Source organism: Toxorhynchites rutilus, chromosome 1, assembly GCF_029784135.1.
Source record: "Toxorhynchites rutilus septentrionalis strain SRP chromosome 1, ASM2978413v1, whole genome shotgun sequence".
Classification (NCBI taxonomy): domain Eukaryota; kingdom Metazoa; phylum Arthropoda; class Insecta; order Diptera; family Culicidae; genus Toxorhynchites; species Toxorhynchites rutilus.
In genome coordinates, this window is record NC_073744.1 from 11,715,165 (window position 1) to 11,733,577 (window position 18,413).

The window sequence follows — 18,413 nt, forward strand, 5'->3', positions numbered from 1 at the left end:
GTTAAGGGGCTGTCCACATACCACGTGGACAACTTTACGGGGGGTAGGGGTTACGAAAATGTCCACGATTGTCCACGGGGAAGGGGTAGGGATATAGCAAATGTCCACGTGGATACGTGGAAAACGTGGAAAAAACAATCACATCTATATTTAACACGTTAGGCTCCGAAAAAAAAGCGCTCGCACTGAACGAGCCTTCGCGAGTGTGACACCGCATCGAACAACAGCGAAGTAGTCGATCTCCGCGCGTCGGTCGAACATGTAAACGCCGTTACCCAGGCAGCAACCAAATCAAGCTCTCCCCGCTGGTGGTGAAGGCGGTCGCTCTTGACAAACTCATCAGCGAATTCGCATCGAAGGGTGTTACAAGCAGTTAACATTGTTTGTTTTTCGTCATCATAAGGGCTTCGTTGGTGCCTTTGAGGATGCATCAATACATTAAACTGACGTTATGGCGAAGCAGACGTTAAGATTGTGCGCCAAAGCGTTATAGAATGATATCCGAAGATATAAACAAGCGACTTATATAAAATAACAGCGTAGTTCTACGTCAACAATGCGGTCGTATCTTGGACACAACCTCCTGTAATTTTTTCTTGTTGCGCTTTCCATTCAGCGCGCATCGATAGCGTTTGCACAATATCAGTGTCGGTTCCAGTTCGCAAAAATACTTAATGTCTAGATAGAAAATAGTCAGCAAGACGGCGCCAGTGGTTGTATGGTTAGCGTAACAGCCTCACAATCCGATCGGCCTGGGTTCAATCCCAGCTGGCGTCGTTGGGATTTTCTGAGGCGAAAAATCTCTGGTTACGTCTTCCTTCGGAGCGGAAGTAAAAGAAGTTGGCCCGGCTCATGAGTTGTTGAGTCTGATAGGTAGGAACAGGTGGAGTCGCCTCCCTGATGTCGGTGATTGGCACTAAAGTGGCGGAAATAGGCCGGCGAAAAATAAGCGAAGATAAAAAAAAAAAACTATTGAACCCATCAAAGTACAGACCGATAACGTGCCTATCGAGTCTGTACAAAATACTGAGCAGCATAATTACCGCCAAAGTTTCTGCTCACTGCGAACAGCATCACATCATCGCAGAAGAGCAGAAAGGATGCAGGAAAAATACGCATGGCTGCAAAGACCAGGCCATCATCGACGCAGCCATAGTCGGCCAGGCGGTATATAACCAGCGGAACCTAAGTATGGCCTACATCGATTACAGGAAGGCTTATGACTCCATACCTCACTCGTTTCTCGTCCGGGTATTGGAGCTCTACAAAATTGATCCCGTCGTCGTTAGGTTCCTGCAGCATGCGATGAGGCAGTGGAGTACGTCTCTGCACCTCAGTGATGGGGAAAATGTGTTGCAGTCTAGAACGCTGCAGATAAAGAGGGGGATATTCCAAGGCGACTCTTTCAGCCCGCTTTGGTTTTGTCTGGCACTGAACCCCCTCAGTAGGACGCTCAATAGAAACGGTCATGGCTATAAAATAAGGTATGGCGACGGCGCCCACGAAGAAGTGACCCATACCTTCTACATGGATGATCTCAAGGTCTACGCTGATTCACGTCATCGTCTAGGTGTAGCTATCCGGGTTGTCGAAGACATAAGCAGGGACATCTGCATGGAGTTCGGCCTTGACAAGTGCCGCTGTGTCCATATGCTGAAAGGGTAGCTTACCGAATCCGGAGGTTACGAGGTCTATGACGGCGAGTTCATAAGAGACATGGTTCGTGGCGAATCCTATAAATATCTTGGATTCCGACAGCTCACCGGGATTCGCCACTCCGACATCAAGACGGAGCTGCGAGACAAGTTCTTGAGTCGAGTGAACTGTGTCCTGAGGACTTTCCTCAACGCGGGGAACAAGGTACGCGCGATCAACACATTCGCGGTTCCCCTGCTGACCTTCAGTTTTGGTGTAGTCAAATGGAGCAAAACTGACCTAGAGGACCTTGAGAGGAGGATGAGGAAAGCATTTAAAGAGGCCGGAATGCACCATCCTCAATCGGCACTGGAGAGAGTTTCACTGCCACGCAAAGAAGGGGGACTTGGAATAGTCGACATATCTGCACTGTGTGTTGCCCAGGTACGACAACTGCGCGAGTACTTCGCAGAACGCGCCAACCAAAACGCGCTATACCGGGCTGTCTGCGCCGCCAACAGAGGATACAGCGCTCTGCACTTGGCGCAAGCGGAGTACCAACTCAACTGCAATCTGCAGACAGTGGAGGAGAAGATTGCAGCTTGGAAGCAGAAGGCAGTGCATGGTGCCCACCCCCATCAACTGGATCGGCCACACGTCGACAAGGCCGCATCTAATCTGTGGCTAACGCGTGGTGAACTCTCTTCAGTAGTAGAAGCCGACATGATAGCCATCCAGGACAGGATAATGCCGACGAGAAACTGCAGGCGGTACGTCTGGCATCAAGACGTTGATGACATTTGCCGGATGTGCCATCAACCAGGTGAAAACATAGAGCACATTATGGGAGGCTGTCCCGTTTTGGCCAACGCAGCCTACACCGAGCGCCACAACAACGTGGCCCGTATTGTTCATCGACAACTGGCGCTCCAATGTGCTCTACTGGAAGACAACGTACCAAACTACCGGTACCTGCCTGCACCTGTCCTGGAAAATGACCGTTTCAAGCTGTACTGGGATCGCACTGTTCTGACCGACCTCTCGATCCACCACAACCGGCCAGATATAATGGTTTACGACAAGAGCGACCGCAAAGTCACCATCATCGATGTCGCTATTCCACTGAACCAGAATCTGGAGGAGACCCACGGTCGCAAAATCTGCAAGTACCGACCATTGGCCGTGGAGCTCAAGGAACTGTGGGGGCTAAGGGAGGTCCCAAGAATTGTTCCAGTCGTTCTCTCTGGAACTGGAATTGTCCCGAAGACACTTCTGGAAGCGCTAACGGTGTTGAATATGGAGAAGGAATTTGCCGGCATCCAAAAGTCGGTCATCCTTAGCACCTGCGCGATTGTCCGACAATTTCTCGGTCAGGACTGAAACAGCACGAGCATGCAGATACGTGCATTCCGCAGAGCCTAGTCCCCCTTTGGCATTCAGAAGCCCGGGGGCAGGTGAAAATTCTGGCTAGGTTCGCCTAGTTAAGAAGTGAGATAAGTCTGCCAAAAAAATAGTCAGCAATTTGTCTAGGAAGTAGTCAAATTTTATTGGGCATTCGAAAACAAACCGTATATATTTTTATGTTATTATTTTGTAACTGTCCGTCCCACTCAGTCAGCACTTTCCTATCAAAAAGCTCAATGTCGGCCGCTAGGGACCGATGCTGTGCTCAACGTGTTAAAAATCAACGAAATCTGTTTTTCATTTTCAAGAATTTTCAACCTTTCATCATGCTTGTTCTGCGTATTTAACAAAAAAAAAAGTTTGAGCCGCCTGATGTTTTTTTCAAATACTTGTCAGAGTGAACACAATGGTAGAATTCGTGATTTTTGAAGGAGCTTAAAATTAATTTGCTACGGAAGTAAATAATCTAGCGTCGGAGAATTATAATCATAAAGCAGTTTGTGAAGATTCACCAGGTTGATCGAGAGCTTTTCGATACGTTACCAAATATCCTATGTACAGTGTTGGAAAGAAAAAAGTAAACAGCATTACGCAAAATACTTTTGCATGATTTTTTTTTTGAAAATGAACGTATTTCTAACAATGGAAAGGATGTAAACAAGACATTGTTTGTATTCATTTTCAAATTTATATGAAACTCCCATTTATTGGATTTTTTCATCCAGTATTGTGCATAGATGCTCAATAGGGCTGGGGTGCGGGAATTGGGACGGCCACTCAAGCATTTGAATCTTTTTGGACTGAAAATAGCGTTTGCAACCTTCGAGGTGAGCTTGGGATCATTGTCCTGTTGGAAAATATAGCCTTTAATATTCATTTTCCTGAGTGACGGCTTTAAGTTTTCCTTCAAGACATTGACGTAGGACTGAGCAGTCTTCTTTACACCGATCTTGACGAGATTGTCCAACCCATTCCAAGAAAAAAACAGCCCCACACAAGCAGTGATCCTTCACCGTGTTTAACTGTTGAATGAGTAGGCTGATAAGCTCAGACTTCAGGCTGTCGTTTCTTTGTGTTTTTTGACCTCAAACTTACTCTAATCGGTCCAAACAATCTTCTTTAAAAAAACCGGTTGCGATCGTATTCAATTTGGACATGGGTGCCCTACTGGTCAGAACTATTTTTGCTTGAAAGATGTAAAATTTATATGATAATGAAAGATAAACAAAAAATTTTTCAATTCGTTGTGAACTTTAATGTGTTTTAAATGCAATTTTTTATGAAAAATGTATTCTAAAACTCTCGTTCGTGTACCATTTTTCGAAACAGTCCGTCAAAATGAGGTCCTGGTTTTCAACTACAGTTCTGCACGGTAAAAAATGTTTGTTGCCTGAGAACAGACATACGAAGGCGAGGATTTAATTTTTCACTTGCATTACTTTTTCCAAAATATGCAACTTAGCGAGGAATTGAAATTTGAGCAATTAAAAAAAAAATACATAACGTGTCACTTCTTTACAAAATTAACAACAATTTCGCACGAATTACAACAAGTTTATAATTCGTAGGTCATCCTTAGTTTCCAATCTATCTAAACAAGGTATTCGGCTAAACTACAGCATGCAGAAACTTGAATCACGCTCCACGCAGAGGTAGCTGCTCGTTTAAGCTCAATAAAACTCACATACTGCCTATTCTTCGGCAGTTCTATTCTTCTATTATTCGTGCGATCAATCTATATAAGTTATCGATTGGGGTTGGAACTGGTAAAAAAGTAGGGTACTCTAGAACCGAAGCCCCAGTGCTATAAACCATGTAAAGGGCTTCCGACTTTTATGAAATGATGCTTTATTCTGTTGGAATAACACGGTGGTTTCGATGCAAAAACGGCAGGAAATGATTCAGGAATACTTCCTTGAACTCCTATTGACATTCTTTGTTTTAAAGAGTTACTTTTCAGTTAATTCGCCTATTAACCCTTGAACTCCTAACTTCTTATTCGTGCGAGTGGAAAAGTCGTTTGAAACAGCCCTTTCTGAGAAACAAAATCTAACATGGAATAAATTTGAAATGGAATAAGGGTGCAATCGAGGTGTTCACTTGGTAATTTTTTATTAAAAAATATTCAGGAATGTGGATAACAGGGGAAGGGGTCTGGTCAATGTCCACGCTTGTCCACGGAGGGCGAGGGGGGAGTCTAAAGTCGTGCTTTTTGTGTCCACGTGGTATGTGGAAAGTCCCTTAGTCAGAGCGGACTAAGTTACAAAATTAAAAATTTCGAGTTTTATTGATTGCATTAGGATACATTTTGTAAACTGCATTCCACATTTTTCAGATTTGGAAAATCACGCGTACAGCAAGAATAACTTATCGAAATTGTTTTGAACGCTCAATAGAAACCCTTTATAGCACCAAACATCAAACTCGTTTTTCTAGAAATCATAAAAATGTCACATGGTCCGGTCTGACTTAACACCGACCAAATGATTGCTAAGCTAAGGTAAGGTCACGTCAACCTTGCGTTATAGATATAATATAGATTAAATCGAGCTTTTTCTGTCCAAGTGTATGTGGACAGCCCCTTAGTGTACAGTGGAGGCGATGAATTAATCTACTAATATGCTATTTGTAGTCTATCAAACAATTTACATCCTGAGATAATGTTGAACCCCATTATTTGAGATGACTCCCTTTCTCTTTTCCATTGAAGAAAAAGTTCATTCTGTTGTTAGCGAGAAAACCGTGAGTAATTGTGAGCAGCAATGAGTGACTGCTCCGCGCGCTAAATTATAATGAACCGCGAGAGTGCTCCACACGATGGGAAAAACTTAGGAGAAAACACGCAGCCGAAGGCATCAGGAGAAAAAGGCTACAAATTGCATGCGACGGAGATAATTCAAACGATTGACTTTAATGTTTATATTTTTTTTATCGTTTCTTTTCTTTCTTCTGCTTCTTTTTTGGGTCAGACAAAGGCCTCCGGAGGGAGGGCACCAGAAAATGCAAATTGAAAAGTGAGCAATGAAGGAGTTTGAAATATTATCAAATTACACGAATCTTTGCACAGCGGTGCGGTTTACAAAAACGAAACCGGATTGGGTCCATTCGCGAGGGAATGGACTTATGTGCCGGCCGGAGCGATTTAGCATGCATTTTTGTGGCCAAATGATGTCGAAGCTGTGGACCAACGGATTCCATTCGAGGAATTGCATGCGCAATCAGCGTCGTGATTCATTACGGGAGTTAAGATTGACTATTAGGAGCGGAGTCATGCGAACAGGTAGAAAAGCTTTGGAAAGAGACGATGTCAAATTAGTCTTTCCTGGAACGTTTGAATATTCAAGACATATTCAATAATACAAACAGTCATAAATTTTACCCATTAGTGTCCAGCGTATGAAATTTAATACCAAAATGCCCGTTTTTGAAAAACTGTTTTAGATGAAACCAAAGTGTTAGGCGCATTTTAAATGATATCACATGACAATTTAAGAGTGTTTTTTTTTGTGTCAGTGTCATTTTATCTGTCATTTTTGTTGTTTTGTTGTGTATTGAAGCTTGCGAAGTTCAAGTTTAATGGAGTCGCAAAAGTAAACATTAATTTTTTAAAAGTTTTACCTCTTAAAGGATTCTAAATTGCTCAAATCTGTGACACAACACTACTAGACGAGTGTAAAAAATATATCTAGCAAAAATCCGAAGAAAATTATGAAACCGCAAATAATCTATGTTTACTTTTGGGCGTATGAAATTTCATACGTTGTGCAACTACGGTATATTTTTTTCTCAATAGGATATATCAGCTTCCCGATAATCCGGAGGAGCTGTACAATTATCTGATTGATGTGGACGAAGACGCTTTCGAGAATCTAGTGTCAACAGATGATATTGACTTTTTCATCGTGCCCACAAGCGGTGGAGACAGCGATGTGGATGCTGGAGCTAGTGACTCGGAGGACGGCCCTTCCGGTTTTGGCAAACAAGTGAATGTCGAGAGCAACATTCAGTTAGCCCAATCACAAGAATGCTCCTCGGGCAGCAGCAAGGAGCGGAGGGACAGACACTGGGAAAAATGATCTTATATTGGGTTGAGTGACATAAATCCAACAAGGATCGAGTTCATGCCGATCAAGCCTAAACACTCGAAGTCATCGGAAGTTAGGTTTGACGGAATAAATCATTCCATTAATACGAATCCAACTGGTACCCAACGAAGGTGTGCGTATTGCAACCGATGTACGACGTATATTTGCTTGAAGTGTGATGTGGGTTTGCACCCTTCGGAGTGCTTTTTCCGGTACCATACTCAGTGATACAAAATCCGATACACTGCCGTTCTACGCATAACTGTTCTATGCAATCACTATGAACCGTGGGACAATTATGCGTAGAACGGCAGTACACGAAAGTGCTAATAAACCATGAAAGTGGTTGTTGAAGTTGACTTTTATGAAATAAAACCAAATTTTGTTCGATATTCAAATGATTTCCATTTTTGATACTGTATCGGCTCAGCGTATGAAATTTCATACGTCAGATATCTCAACTTCCAAAGAACTTCAAACCAAAATATTGCGCTTCCCCCCCGTTTCGGGACAAACCTAGATGGACTAGAACAGGGTTTCTCAAACTCTTTTGAGCAAGAGACCCCTTTTCCAGAATTAAGATTAAGACATACATTAGACCCCCATAGCAAAATTTCTTTGAGTATCCTATTTTTAGCAAAAGGTCACGAGTTCAATTCACACTCTCGACATTCTTCAAAAAAATGGGAGTAATGTGATTGACTTAGAATAAATTGAGCAACATTATTCCCTCTTCGCGACCCATCTCAAGTTTCCTGAAATAATTTTAAAAAAATGTTACGCCATGCACATAGATGACCAAGCATTTTGTAAATTCTTTTTCAATCACTTTATTCTAGTTCACTTCATTTAGCTATGTAAATACCTTGTAATCTCTTGAAATAAATTAGAAGTTGAGTGCATTATCATTCAAGCTCCACCGTATTTCAGAACGCATATGAAATTGCAACTTAAGGGTAAGTAAAATATCAGGAGCATGTTTGGACATCCTTCGTCTTAAATCGCGTATATGTATTTTAATACATAGAAATGTTAAACATGCCTGAAGGACTCGTACGCTCAAACGCATTGTCATGAACGAACCTGTTCACGTTGTTTTACTTGCCGAATTTTTCATCTTGTACTTTTTGTACTTTTTTATTTTCATCTTGTGCACGCTCATCGTCTTGTTGAATTTTTAAAATGTACAGCAATAATTTTTTCTACTAAGATATTAGTCATTCTCAGGGTTGCCACATATACAGAATATTCTGTATTTCACTAATTTTTCGCCAAACAGAATCACGGATTTTCTGCAAAGATACAGAATTTAAAGATTCTTCTTTCAAATTCAAATTTAAATGTTAAACTAATCACAGTTCATTTTCTCTGTCTACCTTCTTACTAATAAACTTTGTTTTTTTTTTTGACGTAGGACTACGTCTAACCGGAAGATATAGGGGGTGAAATGGAAATCTAGGCACTGAACAAGTAGGAAAAAATGCAAGATTTGGAACGCTTATAACTCGAGCATTTCTCAATAGATCGCAAAGGTTTTTGCATCAATTGATAGGAAATATATCTACGCATCTATCATAACGAATAACATTTCATTTTTCTTGAGATAAATAATTGAATAATTGTGAAATATCAAGCATTGTCAAAATGCACTATGTGCCCATTTTTGATTGGTCCATTTTGTGCTCCTCAAATCGTACCGACCAAAACGGGCAACCAGAGCAGCAGCGAAATAGAATGAAGCACGATTGGAAAGGAAAAAGCAAAAAATGAACGAAACATTGGTCGCAGTCTCACACATGCGTAATTATCGAGCCAGCCAGTCAGCTTAAAAATCCCCGCTCCGCTGCCGTAACGATCATTCTCATTCAAACCGTACACCACATCGGTTCGCATCACAACACATCAACAAACCAACCCAAGCAGCCATGTCTGGACATGGTGAAGGAGGAAAAGTGAAGGGAAAGGCAAAATCCCGCTCGAACCGTGTTGATCTGGAGTTATATAGTTTCGGCCGCCGAAGTGATCGAGTTAGCCGGCAAAGCTGCTCGCGACGATAAGAAAACCCGCATTCGGAACAGAACACATTCGGTTCGGTGGACATCATGACAACAACAGGCAGTTGCAACGAGTGGCGAGTGGCAAACGCAATCGCAAAACGGCAGCTGGTAGCAGAAGAAAAAAGTTTGATCTTTATACAAACTGCTTTGGTGGCAAATCCAGAACAAGGCGGCATCGAGGGCGTTCGAAATGGCTTTTTTCAAAACCACGAGTACTAAGTTTTCTAAATTGGAACCATTCCATAAAGCAAGGCGCTTTTCAGGGCCATTAAACCTTCCAAGAAAGAGTTTAGGAAATACAGTTCAATGCTTTCTAAAACATTATCCAAAATAATAATAAAACACAAATTGACTTTTTCATAATTTGTTTGTCAGGATCTGATGAGTATGTGAATTTGTCAGTTGTTCTGAGCTTATTGATAGTTGGGAACTTTCCTGATTATACAATTTTCATCAATTCTTAAATTGTTTCCAGATTGAAAGTACAGTAATTTACAATTAGTTCGACATTTAGCTAATTGGACGGACATGTAATGCGACTTATTTAGTTGGACATTTTTGTAAACATAGAGATCCAAATTATGACCCCACATTGAAAGTCGACACTGTACCACTGTTATCGCAAATGTTCAATTACAGGTTAAAATCGCCTCCAATGCGACACTGAGTGGCATTCGGCACGTCGCATTGAATGTAATTTACTGTACAACATGTCACAAAGCTGGATAGGAAGAAAATTTCCAACTGTGAAAGCTGTCGCGAGTGGCAACAAATCGCTAAACAGGAAGGTTTAGCCGAACAAAATGGGGATATCGAGTGATAACAAAACAATAAACTCTTTAGATTGAAGATAATTTTGTGATCCTGAAAAGGACCCTTTTTAGCCTGCATGTGAATCCAACGAGCGATCAAATCGTAATGAATGTATTTTTTTGCCATCGCTCCCTTTTAACGCTCATTCGTTCGTCTCGTTGGACTCGCCCCTCTGGCTGAGTCTGCCGATTTGTCTCTATCCTGTGAGTGTGTACACGCGAGTATAAAACACGCGGACCCCAAAAAAATATCTTATTTTCTTTCAAACCGTAAACCCGTGTGGTTGTACGGAATCGGCATCGTGGACGTAACAAAGGAGGACAAGTTAAGGGAAAGGCAAAGTCTCACTCGAACCGTGCAAGTCTCCAGTTCCCTGTTGGTCGCATTCACTGATTGCTCCGCAAGGGTAACTAGGCCGAACGGATTGGTGCCGGAGCACCAGTATACCTAACAGCGATTATAGAGTTTCGGCCGTCGGAGTGCTCGAGTTGGCTTGCAAAGCTGCTCACGACAATCAGAAACCCCGCATCAAGAACAGAGCAGCTTCGGTTCGGCGCTCATCAAGGCATCAATTAGTTTCAGTGAGTGGCAAAGTGTTTCTCCGGCACGTCGCATTAAATGTAATTTACTGAACAACATGTCAAAAGCTAGATGGGAAGAAATTTTCCAACTGTGAAAGCTGTGGCGAGTGGCAAACGCAATAGCTAAACAGGAAGGTTTAACCGAACAAGATGGGAATATCGAGTGATAACAAAAACACAACACCAAAGGTTCTTTTCAGAACCATCAACATATTCATAAAGAGTAAACAGTGAACTAATCCATTTTTCAGGTAGATAGGTAGGTATTCACGTAGGAGAAGAAAATAAAACAATATATTTAAAATATATATTTAACAAAAGCTGTCTCCTTTGTATAGTCTTACGTCACTCCGGTTATGTCCCCGACATTACCCACCCGTCTTTTTTTTTATCGTTTAGTCATGAGTCATCAAGGTACATTGATTTTTAAAAATATTGAACCATATTGGCCAACTCACACTATCAAAATTATTGACAATAAGTGTCTTCAATATCGTAACAGCTAGGCTTTCGACATCCGATCTAACCTCAATCAATATTTTGCCACCTTACATGGTCAATATCGCCCTTAACCCGAGACAACGGAAGTATCCGCGATGGCTAGTGGCGACATTCGAGTTTGGAATCCAAGCTATTCTTCATCAGATTAGAAGGCTCAAAGGCAATTTTTAATTGGTAAAATTTGAATGAACTTGGTATTATTTAATTACTTGAAGCTCGTGGCCTTAACCCTAACTTAACATATTTCCTCTGAATTTTCAGATAATCCTACTAAAACTTATTATTATAATATAAAGTCAATTCCATAGTAAAACAATAGTAAAACAATAGGCCTTTCCGGAATTTGTTAGTGAGTGGTAGGCTCTTTTGTTTTGGTTATGGTTTTTACATTATTTAGCTACTGGTGTACACGACCTTATAGATGGATAGTTCAATGATTTCTGTATTGATAAAACATAGTTTTTATGTTGAAACATCTATTTTCGTGTTTGCACCTCTTTTTTTGGCCCTTGAACACTCAGTGCCGTACTGCACTAAAAAAATATTCCGCTGGGGCCATGAGTGCAGCACTGCACACGCGAAATCTTCCAAAGTTTCAAAGGTGTGCGCTACAATACATGTTTTACGTTAAAAATAATGTGTTTTTTGTTCTCTACTGGCCACAATACATAGTAGGACACTTCGATATCATAGTTTGGCATCACTGCATGTATTATTCTACCAATTACAATTTATTACTGCCCGAAATGTTCCGAAAAAGTTTTTATGTCTGGATTGTTTTAATAGAAGACATTTTACGAGTTAGAAATAATGTTATAAAAAATGTATTTTCGAAAAACTAAATTGTTTTATAAAGATTTTTATTGATATTTTACTCGTTTACCTTGAGTTGGGGCCGCGTGTGCAGTACTGCACACGGTTAGTTTTTACCCTTATATGCAGATGGGGTTGAAATTTTATGCTAGAAGGGTTCCTCGCACCATTTATTATAAGGATCAACCATTGAACGCTCCAGGTTTTTACAAACTTTTTGGCCAAAACCTCATGGCCGTCAAAGTGTTAATACGCCATCCGCGATTTTAGTATTTCGCGGTGAGTTTGCCCGACTATTCCGCGGATAAAAGGGTTTCTACTGAGCCTTGAAATAACACATGATGTTCTTCCGCCTGTGATTTTCCCAGAAAAAAAATTCTCATTCTCCAAATTTCATAGTGAAGTATGAAGAAACTCACAACTTAGACTTAAGTGGCTGCCCTGCTTGTTAGCGCAAAAAAAAAACACAACATTAAAAAAACTCCTGAAACGTTGTTACATTTCATCCACTCTCTCACCATCACATTGTCAGTTTACTTTGAGGATTTGATTTGTCTTGCTAAAAGTACCGTATATTACTATTGAAAGTATCAGTTTTCCAAACTAAATGCTTTCATTTATGCTTTCGAGAATTTCGGAAGTTTATAAAATTCAATTACAATTGCAAAAAAGACTAACAAGAATGAAATGACTGCAAATTTACCGTCATGCTTGGAAATCTGGCAACTCAGTCTCGAAGTCCGTGAGGTAAAACGTCAACGTCATGTATTTGTATGAAATGTCACGATATTGATACTCGAAAATCAGAAAATCCGGATTTCTGCGACGTCGGCTATGCTCAACTGTCATTATGCTCTCAAATGTCATCTTATTGTCAATAATATTGACCGTGTAAGGTCCGCTTATGAAAAGTCACCTCACTTCTCCATTCCTGCTAAGGATATTTTTGGGACACCTGTTGATAATTTCACATTCATCAGCGTGTGCTGAGTGAGTATTCTCGCTTCACAATGCCAATAAAACAAAATTCTGAGATCGGTTGGCTTCCACAATGATGAACTCTATTTTAAAAGCAAAGAACTATGTATCGGCTCAAGGAGGAGCGTCAAGGATAAAATTGACGGAAAATTTAAAAAAAGCAAAGTTCAACAAAACCATGTATAAACATCATACAATTTATTATTAGAAAACTTTCTTATGATTTATTTTCTTGTATTGATACGACTTAGGCAAAACATAAATAAGAACAACAAATTCAAAATGCAAATAAACCTTTCTTTCCATTTCCCCGTTTTTTGATTTTTGGCTCAAAATACAGATATACAGATTTTTCCACAAAATTTTACAGAATCAAATGTGGCAACCCTGGTCATTCTTATAACAGGGTGGTGCACGTAACACAACTTATGGAGCATCTCAAATAGGGATTGTTAACCGGTATTACCGTTACCGGTTTTACCGGTAATACCGGGACATTTTTCATTACCGAATAACTGGTAATTTTACAATAAATAACCGACAATTTCGGTAATTTTTAATTTAATTTTCACACGATAAATATTTGCTTTTATACCGCTTTGAAATATTACTCGAGAATCAAAATAAGATCGAAAATACCGTTTAAAAACAGCTTCAGTTCAAAAATTAATGCTCGATCTGAAGGTGAGACACAACCAATCAGCAATCATCAGAAATTTTGAAGCAACTGCTTGAAGTTCTGATTGAAAGGATTGCAGAAAACCGTTTCATATATGCAGATTTGTTTTTTATCCCTTTTGTTTATTTTAGGCTCATTAGCATTTTAGCTGTAACAAAGCCGAATTTTTTTAATCGTGTACATGTCACATGTTTATCATATCTATAATTAGCACATTACACAGTTGCCATTTTTCCCCATGCAGATTTGTTCGCATATATGAATTATCTTTCTGCTTGTGGTTGTGACACAATTGATGATGACCATTATCTCATTATTTGTTCATTTATCTTTTAAGAATAAAACAAAAATTGAACGGAGAAAAAATATTCATAACTAGAATAGTTGAGAGCTGATTGAGTGAGAGGGTTCGAAAAAAAGTTGTGCTATGGCGTACACGATTCCAGCCCTTCTGGTTATCTGGAACAAAAAATCGAACAGGTTCTGAATCATGCCGCTATAGCATGAACCTCGAACAAGTTGAAAACATATTTTTTGACAAAATGGCGGCCGTTTTGTCAAAAAGTATGTTCACTAAAATGGCTCTGACTCGGTGAATAATAGTTTTTTCGATAAGTCCTTCTAGACTAGAATACTGCCTTAATGAAATTTGGCGATTGTGGTATTGATTCAGTAGCTGGACAACAGGAGGAAAAAATCCACTGGACGATGCAGAACCTGCAGAATAGTTGAATGAAAACTTGAACGATGACTGCAGCAATCAATGGGATCAACATCCCAAGCTCAACGTCTTTAAACAGATTGACGAAAACGCTCTGACCAGAGTTTTCGTATCAGAAGCAAATACGTGACAATGGTATCCGATGCTCTTTGTACTGTACGCACAACATCATTGAAGTAAGTATTACGTCAACCAACAAAGTAAGTAGCAAAAACTTGCAAAATGTTTTCTTGTAAACTAACCACTATCCATGAAAGTCGTTTCTTCAAGAAAATGATTTTTTTCAAAGTATTTTTTTACCGGTAATTCACCGGTTTCACCGGTAATGATATTCTCATTACCGAATAGCCGGTTATTGAAATTTTGGCACGGTAATGCAATCCCTAATCTCAAATATTTTAAATAAGAACTTGTGTTATTTTATAGGGGTCGATATTCAGACACCGTCGACCCCCAAAATCGATCTTCGTTTCTGTCGACCCCTGGGAAACCGAAATCGTCTCCAGGGGATATCGACCACTTTGAGAAACCCTGGACTAAAAAGACGTGTGGGTAATGTCGGGGACATAACCGGAGTGACGTTGGACTATACAAAGGGGACAGCTTTTGTTAAATATACATTTTAAATATATTCTTTATTTTCTTCTCCTACGTGAATACCTACCTATCTACCTTAAAAATGGATTAGTTTACTGTTTACTCTTTATGAATATGTTGATGGTTCTGGAAAGAACCTTTGGTGTTGTGTTTTTGTTATCACTCGATATTCCCATCTTGTTCGGTTAAACCTTCCTGTTTAGCTATTGCGTTTGCCACTCGCCACAGCTTTCACAGTTGGAAAATTTCTTCTCATCCAGCTTGTGACATGTTGTTCAGTAAATTACATTTAATGCGACGTGCCGGAGAAACACTTTGCCACTCACTGATACTAATTGTTGCCTTGATGAGCGCCGAACCGAAGCTGCTCTGTTCTTGATGCGGGTTTTCTGATTGTCGTGAACAGCTTTGCAAGCCAACTCGAGCACTCCGACGGCCGAAACTCTATAATCGCTGTTAGGTATACTGGTGCTCCGGCACCAATCCGTTCGGCCTAGTTACCCTTGCGGAGCAATCAGTGAATGCGACCAACAGGGAACTGGAGACTTGCACGGTTCGAGTGAGACTTTGCCTTTCCCTTAACTTGTCCTCCTTTGTTACGTCCACGATGCCGATGCCGTACAACCACACGGGTTTACGGTTTGAAAGAAAATAAGATATTTTTTTGGGGTCCGCGTGTTTTATACTCGCGTGTACACACTCACAGGATAGAGACAAATCGGCAGACTCAGCCAGAGGGGCGAGTCCAACGAGACAAACGAATGAGCGTTAAAAGGGAGCGATGGCAAAAAAATACATTCATTACGATTTGTTTGCTCGTTGGATTCACATGCAGGCTAAAAAAGGGTCCTTTTCAGGATCACAAAATTATCTTCAATCTAAAGAGTTTATTGTTTTGTTATCACTCGATACCTCCATCTTGTTCGGCTAAACCTTTTTGTTGCGATTGCATTTGCCACTCGCCACAGCTTTCACAGTTGGAAAATTTCTTCCCATCCAGCTTGTGACATATTTTACAATAAATTACATTCAATGGCACGTCGCATTACCACCACTCAGTATCGGATTGGAGGTAATTTTAACCTGTAATTGAACATTTGCGATGACAGTGGTACAGTGTCGACTTTCAATGTGGGGTCATAATTTGGACCCCGAACTCTATGTTTACACTGCCAAATTCACATACTCATCATATGGCAAACAAATTATGAAAAAATCAATTTGTGTTTTATTATTATTTTGGATATTGTTTTAGAAAGCATTGAACTGTATTTCCTAAACTCTTTTTTGGAAGGTTTAACGGCCCTGAAAAGCGCCTTGTTTTATGGAATGGTTCCAATTTAGAAAACTTAGTACTCGTGGTTTTGAAAAAAAAAACATTTCGAACGCCCTCGATGCCGCCTTGTTCTGGATTTGCCACCAAAGCAGTTTGTATAAAGAACAAACTTTTGACGTAGGACTACGTCTAACCGGAAGATATAGGGGGTGAAATGGAAATCTAGGCACTGAACAAGTAGGAAAAAATGCAAGATTTGGAACGCTTATAACTCGAGCATTTCTCAATAGATCGCAAAGTTTTTTGCATCAATTGATAGGAAATATATCTACGCATCTATCATGACGAATAACATTTCATTTTTCTTGAGATAAATAATTGAATGATTGTGAAATATCAAGCATTGCCCAAATGCACTATGTGCCCATTTTTGATTGGTCCATTTTGTGCTCCTCAAATCGTACCGACCAAAACGGGCAACCAGAGCAGCAGCGAAATAGATGAAGCACGATTGGAAAGGAAAAAGAAAAAAAATGAGAGAAACATTGGTCGCAGTGTCACACATGCGTAATTCTCGAGCCAGCCAGTCAGCTTGAAAATCCCCGCTTCGCTGCCGTAACGATCATTCTCTTTCAAACCGTACACCACATCAGTTCGCATCACAACACATCAACAAACCAACCCAAGCAGCCATGTCTGGACATGGCAAAGGAAGAAAAGTGAAGGGAAAGGCAAAATCCCGCTCGAACCGTGTTTAGTTTCGGCCGCCGAAGTGATTGAGCTAGCTGACAAAGCTGCTCGCGACGAAAAACTGCATTCGGATCAGAACACATTCGGTGGACTTCAAGACAACAGCAGTTGCAGCGAGTGGCGAGTGGCAAACGCAATCGCAAAACGGCATCAGGTAACAGAAGAAAAAAGTTTGTTCTTTTAACAATCTGCTTTGGTGGCAAATCCAGAACAAGGCGGCATCGAGGGCGTTCGAAATGGTTTTTTTCAAAACCACGAGTATTAAGTTTTCTAAATTGAAACCATTCCATAAAACAAGGCGCTTTTCAGGGCCATTAAACCTTCCAAAAAAAGAGTTTAGGAAATACAGTTCAATGCTTTCTAAAACAATATCCAAAATAATAATAAAACACAAATTGATTTTTTCATAATTTGTTTGCCAGGATATGATGAGTATGTGAATTTGGCAGTTGTTCTGAGCTTATTGATTTTCACCAATTCTTAAATTGCTTCTAGATTGAAAGTACAGTAATTTACACTTATCTCGACATTTAACTAATTGGACGGACCTGTAATGCGACATATTTAGTTGGACATTTTTGTAAACGTAGAGTTCGGGGTCCAAATTATGACCCCACATTGAAAGTCGACTGTCATCGCAAATGTTCAATTACAGGTTAAACAATATGTCACAAGCTGGATGGGAAGAAATTTTCCAACTGTGAAAGCTGTGGCGAGTGACAAATGCAATCGCTAAACAGAATGGTTTAGCCGAACAAGATGGGGATATCGAGTGATAACAAAAACACAACACCAAAGGTTTTTTTCAGAACCATCAACATATTCATAAAGAGTAATCAGTAAACTAATCCAGTTTTCAGGTAGATAGGTAGGTATTCATGTAGGAGAAGAAAATAAAACAATATATTTAAAATAAATATTTAACAAAAGCTGTCCCCTTTGTATAGTCCTACGTCACTCCGGTTATGTCCCCGACATTACCCACCCGTCTTTTTTCTTCTGCTACCTGATGCCGTTTTGCGATTGCGTTTGCCACTCGCCACTCGCTGCAACTGCCTGTTGTCTTGATGTCCACCGAACCGAATGTGTTCTGTTCCGAATGCGGGTTTTCTTATCGTCGCGAGCAGCTTTACCAGCTAACTCGATCTCTTCGGCGGCCGAAACTATATAACGCCGGCTAGGTGGACTGGTGCACTGGTACTAACGCGCTCGGCCTAGCTAGCCTTGCGGGGAACTTCAGATCAACACGGTTCGAGCGGGATTTTGCCTTTCCCTTCACTTTTCCTCCTTTGCCATGTCCAACCATGACTGCTTGTGTTGGTTTGTTGATCTGATGTGATGCGAAACGATGTGGTGTACGGTTTCGATGAGAATGATCGTTACGGCAGTGGAGCGGGGATTTTTAAGCTGACTGGCTGGCTCGAGAGTTACGCATGTGTGAGACTGCGACCAATGTTTCGTTCATTTTTTTCTTTTTCCTTTCCAATCGTGCTTCATTCTATTTCGCTGCTGCTCTGGTTGCC